Genomic DNA, 7,968 nt, shown 5'->3' on the forward strand with positions numbered 1-7,968 from the left:
CCTTATCCTTAGAGCCACGGCAACTAATACTCGTCAAGTCCTTCACCCAAATCAGCATCAAGGATGTCCACCAAAGTTCTGTCAGCACTGAGGGTCAACGGGGCACCAGCAGGGTGGAATCTGAAATGTCCCGTTCTTATTGATTAAAAACGTTCCATATTAATTGATTTCGTTGCGAGGTTTTGACCTCTATATGAGACGTTTTTCAAAGACTGCATTCATTTTTAAAACAAACCATAACCTTTATTTCATAAATAAAGGTTTAAAAAGCTTTACGTAGATTATCAAATAATGATAATCTAAAATATCCTGTTTACACACGACCATTACATAATGGTTTACAATACAAATATGTTACAACAAAATAAGTTTCTTGAATGCAGTTTTTACACAATATCATACAAGCATGGACTCCAAATCTCGTCCTTATTTAAGTATGTGACAGCGGAAGCTCCTAATAATCACCTGAGAATAAACATGCTTAAAACGTCAACAAAAATGTTGGTGAGTTATAGGTTTAACCTATATATATCAAATCATAATAATAGACCACAAGATTTCATATTTCAATACACATCCCATACATAGAGATAAAAATCATTCATATGGTGAACACCTGGTAACCGACATTAACAAGATGCATATATAAGAATATCCCCTTCATTCCGGGACACCCTTCGGATATGATATAAATTTCGAAGTACTAAAGCATCCGGTACTTTGGATGGGGTTTGTTAAGCCCAATAGATCTATGTTTAGGATTCGCGTCAATTAGGGTGTCTGTTCCCTAATTCTTAGATTACCAGACTTAATAAAAAGGGGCATATTCGATTTCGATAATTCAACCATAGAATGTAGTTTCACGTACTTGTGTCTATTTTGTAAATCATTTATAAAACCTGCATGTATTCTCATCCCAAAAATATTAGATTTTAAAAGTGGGACTATAACTCACTTTCACAGATTTTTACTTCGTCGGGAAGTAAGACTTGGCCACTGTTGATTCACGAACCTATAACAATATATACATATATATTAAAGTATGTTCAAAATATATTTACAACACTTTTAATATATTTTGATGTTTTAAGTTTATTAAGTCAGCTGTCCTCGTTAGTAACCTATAACTAGTTGTCCACAGTTAGATGTACATAAATAAATTGATAAATATTATCTTGAATCAATCCACGACCCAGTGTATACGTATCTCAGTATTGATCACAACTCAAACTATATATATTTTGGAATCAACCTCAACCCTGTATAGCTAACTCCAACATTCACATATAGAGTGTCTATGGTTGTTCCGAAATATATATAGATGTGTCGACATGATAGGTCGAAACATTGTATACGTGTCTATGGTATCTCAAGATTACATAATATAAAACACAAGTTGATTAAGTTATGGTTGGAATAGATTTGTTACCAATTTTCACGTAGCTAAAATGAGAAAAATTATCCAATCTTGTTTTACCCATAACTTCTTCATTTTAAATCCGTTTTGAGTGAATCAAATTGCTATGGTTTCATATTGAACTCTATTTTATGAATCTAAACAGAAAAAGTATAGATTTATAGTCAGAAAAATAAGTTACAAGTCGTTTTTGTAAAGGTAGTCATTTCAGTCGAAAGAACGACGTCTAGATGACCATTTTAGAAAACATACTTCTACTTTGAGTTTAACCATAATTTTTGGATATAGTTTCATGTTCATAATAAAAATCATTTTCCCAGAATAACAACTTTTAAATCAAAGTTTATCATAGTTTTTAATTAACTAACCCAAAACAGCCCGCGGTGTTACTACGACGGCGTAAATCCGGTTTTACGGTGTTTTTCGTGTTTCCAGGTTTTAAATCATTAAGTTAGCATATCATATAGATATAGAACATGTGTTTAGTTGATTTTAAAAGTCAAGTTAGAAGGATTAACTTTTGTTTGCGAACAAGTTTAGAATTAACTAAACTATGTTCTAGTGATTACAAGTTTAAACCTTCGAATAAGATAGCTTTATATGTATGAATCGAATGATGTTATGAACATCATTACTACCTTAATTTCCTTGGATAAACCTACTGGAAAATAGAAAATGGATCTAGCTTCAACGGATCCTTGGATGGCTCGAAGTTCTTGAAGCAGAATCATGACACGAAAACAAGTTCAAGTAAGATCATCACTTGAAATAAGATTGTTATAGTTATAGAAATTGAACCAAAGTTTGAATATGATTATTACCTTGTATTAGAATGATAACCTACTGTAAGAAACAAAGATTTCTTGAGGTTGGATGATCACCTTACAAGATTGGAAGTGAGCTAGCAAACTTGAAAGTATTCTTGATTTTATGTAACTAGAACTTGTAGAATATATGAAGAACACTTAGAACTTGAAGATAGAACTTGAGAGAGATCAATTAGATGAAGAAAATTGAGGAATGAAAGTGTTTGTAGGTGTTTTTGGTCGTTGGTGTATGGATTAGATATAAAGGATATGTAATTTTGTTTTCATGTAAATAAGTCATGAATGATTACTCATATTTTTGTAATTTTATGAGATATTTCATGCTAGTTGCCAAATGATGGTTCCCACATGTGTTAGGTGACTCACATGGGCTGCTAAGAGCTGATCATTGGAGTGTATATACCAATAGTACATACATCTAAAAGCTGTGTATTGTACGAGTACGAATACGGGTGCATACGAGTAGAATTGTTGATGAAACTGAACGAGGATGTAATTGTAAGCATTTTTGTTAAGTAGAAGTATTTTGATAAGTGTATTGAAGTCTTTCAAAAGTGTATAAATACATATTAAAACACTACATGTATATACATTTTAACTGAGTCGTTAAGTCATCGTTAGTCGTTACATGTAAGTGTTGTTTTGAAACCTTTAGGTTAACGATCTTGTTAAATGTTGTTAACCCAATGTTTATAATATCAAATGAGATTTTAAATTATTATATTATCATGATATTATCATGTATGAATATCTCTTAATATGATATATATACATTAAATGTCTTTACAACGATAATCGTTACATATATGTCTCGTTTAAAAATCATTAAGTTAGTAGTCTTGTTTTTACATATGTAGTTCATTGTTAATATACTTTATGATATGTTTTCTTATCATAGTATCATGTTAACTATATATATATATATCCATATATATGTCATCATATAGTTTTTACAAGTTTTAACGTTCGTGAATCACCGATCAACTTGGGTGGTCAATTGTCTATATGAAACATATTTCAATTAATCAAGTCTTAACAAGTTTGATTGCTTAACATGTTGGAAACATTTAATCATGTAAATATCAATCTCAATTAATATATATAAACATGGAAAAGTTCGGGTCACTACAGTACCTACCCGTTAAATAAATTTCGTCCCGAAATTTTAAGCTGTTGAAGGTGTTGACGAATCTTCTGGAAATAGATGCGGGTATTTCTTCTTCATCTGATCTTCACGCTCCCAGGTGAACTCGGGTCCTCTACGAGCATTCCATCGAACCTTAACAATTGGTATCTTGTTTTGCTTAAGTCTTTTAACCTCACGATCCATTATTTCGACGGGTTCTTCGATGAATTGAAGTTTTTCGTTGATTTGGATTTCATCTAACGGAATAGTGAGATCTTCTTTAGCAAAGCATTTCTTTAAATTCGAGACGTGGAAAGTGTTATGTACAGCCGCGAGTTGTTGAGGTAACTCTAGTCGGTAAGCTACTGGTCCGACACGATCAATAATCTTGAATGGTCCAATATACCTTGGATTTAATTTCCCTCGTTTACCAAATCGAACAACGCCTTTCCAAGGTGCAACTTTAAGCATGACCATCTCTCCAATTTCAAATTCTATATCTTTTCTTTTAATGTCAGCGTAGCTCTTTTGTCGACTTTGGGCGGTTTTCAACCGTTGTTGAATTTGGATGATCTTCTCGGTAGTTTCTTGTATAATCTCCGGACCCGTAATCTGTCTATCCCCCACTTCACTCCAACAAATCGGAGACCTGCACTTTCTACCATAAAGTGCTTCAAACGGCGCCATCTCAATGCTTGAATGGTAGCTGTTGTTGTAGGAAAATTCTGCTAACGGTAAATGTCGATCCCAACTGTTTCCGAAATCAATAACACATGCTCGTAGCATGTCTTCAAGCGTTTGTATCGTCCTTTCGCTCTGCCCATCAGTTTGTGGATGATAGGCAGTACTCATGTCTAGACGAGTTCCTAATGCTTGCTGTAATGTCTGCCAGAATCTTGAAATAAATCTGCCATCCCTATCAGAGATAATAGAGATTGGTATTCCATGTCTGGAGACGACTTCCTTCAAATACAGTCGTGCTAACTTCTCCATCTTGTCATCTTCTCTTATTGGTAGGAAGTGTGCTGATTTGGTGAGACGATCAACTATTACCCAAATAGTATCAAAACCACTTGCAGTCCTTGGCAATTTAGTGATGAAATCCATGGTAATGTTTTCCCATTTCCATTCCGGGATTTCGGGTTGTTGAAGTAGACCTGATGGTTTCTGATGCTCAGCTTTGACCTTAGAACACGTCAAACATTCTCCTACGTATTTAGCAACATCGGCTTTCATACCCGGCCACCAAAAATGTTTCTTGAGATCCTTGTACATCTTCCCCGTTCCAGGATGTATTGAGTATCTGGTTTTATGAGCTTCTCTAAGTACCATTTCTCTCATATCTCCAAATTTTGGTACCCAAATCCTTTCAGCCCTATACCGGGTTCCGTCTTCCCGAATATTAAGATGCTTCTCCGATCCTTTGGGTATTTCATCCTTTAAATTTCCCTCTTTTAAAACTCCTTGTTGCGCCTCCTTTATTTGAGTAGTAATGTTATTATGAATCATTATATTCATAGATTTTACTCGAATGGGTTCTCTGTCCTTCCTGCTCAAGGCATCGGCTACCACATTTGCCTTCCCCGGGTGGTAACGAATCTCAAAGTCGTAATCATTCAATAATTCAATCCACCTACGCTGCCTCATATTCAGTTGTTTCTGATTAAATATGTGTTGAAGACTTTTGTGGTCGGTATATATAATACTTTTGACCCCATATAAGTAGTGCCTCCAAGTCTTTAATGCAAAAACAACTGCGCCTAATTCCAAATCATGCGTCGTATAATTTTGTTCGTGAATCTTCAATTGTCTAGATGCATAAGCAATCACCTTCGTTCGTTGCATTAATACACAACCGAGACCTTGCTTTGATGCATCACAATAAATCACAAAATCATCATTCCCTTCAGGCAATGACAATATAGGTGCCGTAGTTAGCTTTTTCTTCAATAACTGAAACGCTTTCTCTTGTTCATCATTCCATTCAAATTTCTTCCCTTTATGCGTTAATGCAGTCAAGGGTTTTGCTATTCTGGAAAAGTCTTGGATGAACCTTCTGTAGTAACCAGCTAGTCCTAAAAACTGGCGTATGTGTTTCGGAGTTTTCGGGGTTTCCCACTTTTCAACAGTTTCTATCTTTGCCGGATCCACCTTAATACCTTCTTTGTTCACTATGTGACCGAGGAATTGAACTTCTTCCAACCAAAATGCACACTTTGAAAACTTAGCGTACAATTCTTCCTTCCTCAATACTTCTAACACCTTTCTCAAATGTTCACCGTGTTCTTGGTCATTCTTTGAGTAAATAAGTATGTCATCAATGAAAACAATGACAAACTTGTCAAGGTATGGTCCACACACTCGGTTCATAAGGTCCATGAACACAGCTGGTGCATTAGTTAAACCAAACGGCATGACCATAAACTCGTAATGACCGTAACGTGTTCTGAAAGCAGTCTTTGGAATATCATCTTCTTTCACCCGCATTTGATGATACCCGGAACGTAAGTCAATCTTTGAATAAACAGACGAGCCTTGTAGTTGATCAAATAAGTCGTCGATTCTCGGTAGTGGGTAGCGGTTCTTGATGGTAAGTTTGTTCAACTCTCGGTAGTCGATACACAACCTGAATGTACCATCTTTCTTCTTGACAAACAAAACAGGAGCTCCCCACGGTGATGTGCTTGGTCGAATGAAACCACGCTCTAAAAGTTCTTGTAATTGGCTTTGCAGTTCTTTCATCTCGCTGGGTGCGAGTCTGTAAGGAGCACGAGCTATTGGTGCAGCTCCTGGTACAAGATCTATTTGAAATTCAACGGATCGATGTGGGGGTAATCCCGGTAATTCTTTCGGAAATACATCGGGAAATTCTTTTGCAATGGGAACATCATTGATGCTCTTTTCTTCAGTTTGTACTTTCTCGACGTGTGCTAGAACAGCATAGCAACCTTTTCTTATTAGTTTTTGTGCCTTCAAATTACTAATAAGATGTAGCTTCGTGTTGCCCTTTTCTCCGTACACCATTAAGGGTTTTCCTTTTTCTCGTATAATGCGAATTGCATTTTTGTAACAAACGATCTCCGCTTTCACTTCTTTCAACCAGTCCATACCGATTATCACATCAAAACTCCCTAACTCTACTGGTATCAAATCAATCTTAAATGTTTCGCTAACCAGTTTAATTTCTCGATTCCGACATATATTATCTGCTGAAATTAATTTACCATTTGCTAATTCGAGTAAAAATTTACTATCCAAAGGCGTCAATGGACAACTTAATTTAGCACAAAAATCTCTACTCATATAGCTTCTATCCGCACCCGAATCAAATAAAACGTAAGCAGATTTATTGTCAATAAGAAACGAACCCGTAACAAGCTCCGGGTCTTCCTGTGCCTCTACCGCATTAATATTAAAAACTCTTCCACGGCCTTGTCCATTCGTGTTCTCCTGGTTCGGGCAATTTCTAATAATGTGGCCTGGTTTTCCACATTTATAACAAACTACATTGGCATAACTTGCTCCGACACTACTTGCTCCGCCATTACTCGTTCCGACACCATTTGTTCCTTTCGTTCTATTAACCCCTGGTCCGTAGACCTCACACTTTGCCGCGCTATGACCATTTCTTTTACACTTGTTGCAAAATTTGGTGCAGAACCCCGAGTGATTCTTTTCACACCTTTGGCATAGCTGCTTCTGATTGTTGTTGTTGTTGCGGTTATTATTGTTGTTGGGATGATTGTTGTAGTTGCTGTTGTTGTTGTTGTTGTTGTTGTTGTTGTTGTTGTTGTTGGGCCGTTTGTTGTAGTTGCGATTGATGTTGCGATTGTTGGGATAATTGTTGCGATTATTGTTGTAATTGCTGTTGTTGTTGTATTGGTGATTCTTATCACCGTTTTCCTCCCACTTTCTTTTGACTTGCTTCACATTGGCTTCTTCAGCAGTCTGTTCTTTAATTCTTTCTTCAATCTGGTTCACTAGTTTGTGAGCCATTCTACATGCCTGTTGTATGGAGGCGGGCTCGTGTGAACTTATATCTTCTTGGATTCTTTCCGGTAATCCTTTCACAAACGCGTCGATCTTCTCTTCCTCATCTTCGAATGCTCCCGGACACAATAGGCACAATTCTGTGAATCGTCTTTCGTACGTGGTAATATCAAATCCTTGGGTTCGTAACCCTCTAAGTTCTATCTTGAGCTTATTGACCTCGGTTCTGGGACGGTACTTCTCGTTCATCAAGTGCTTGAATGCTGACCACGGTAGTGCGTACGCATCATCTTGTCCCACTTGCTCTAGATAGGTATTCCACCATGTTAACGCAGAGCCTGTGAAGGTATGCGTAGCGTACTTCACTTTGTCCTCTTCAGTACACTTACTTATGGCAAACACCGATTCAACCTTCTCGGTCCACCGTTTCAATCCGATCGGTCCTTCGGTTCCATCAAATTCCAAAGGTTTGCAGGCAGTGAATTCTTTGTAGGTGCATCCTACACGATTTCCTGTACTGCTAGATCCAAGGTTATTGTTGGTATGTAGCGCAGCCTGTACTGCGGCTATGTTTGAAGCTAGAAAAGTACGGAATTCCTCTTCATTCA

The sequence above is a fragment of the Rutidosis leptorrhynchoides genome, chromosome 6 (assembly GCF_046630445.1).
Source record: "Rutidosis leptorrhynchoides isolate AG116_Rl617_1_P2 chromosome 6, CSIRO_AGI_Rlap_v1, whole genome shotgun sequence".
NCBI classification, from domain to species: Eukaryota; Viridiplantae; Streptophyta; class Magnoliopsida; order Asterales; family Asteraceae; genus Rutidosis; species Rutidosis leptorrhynchoides.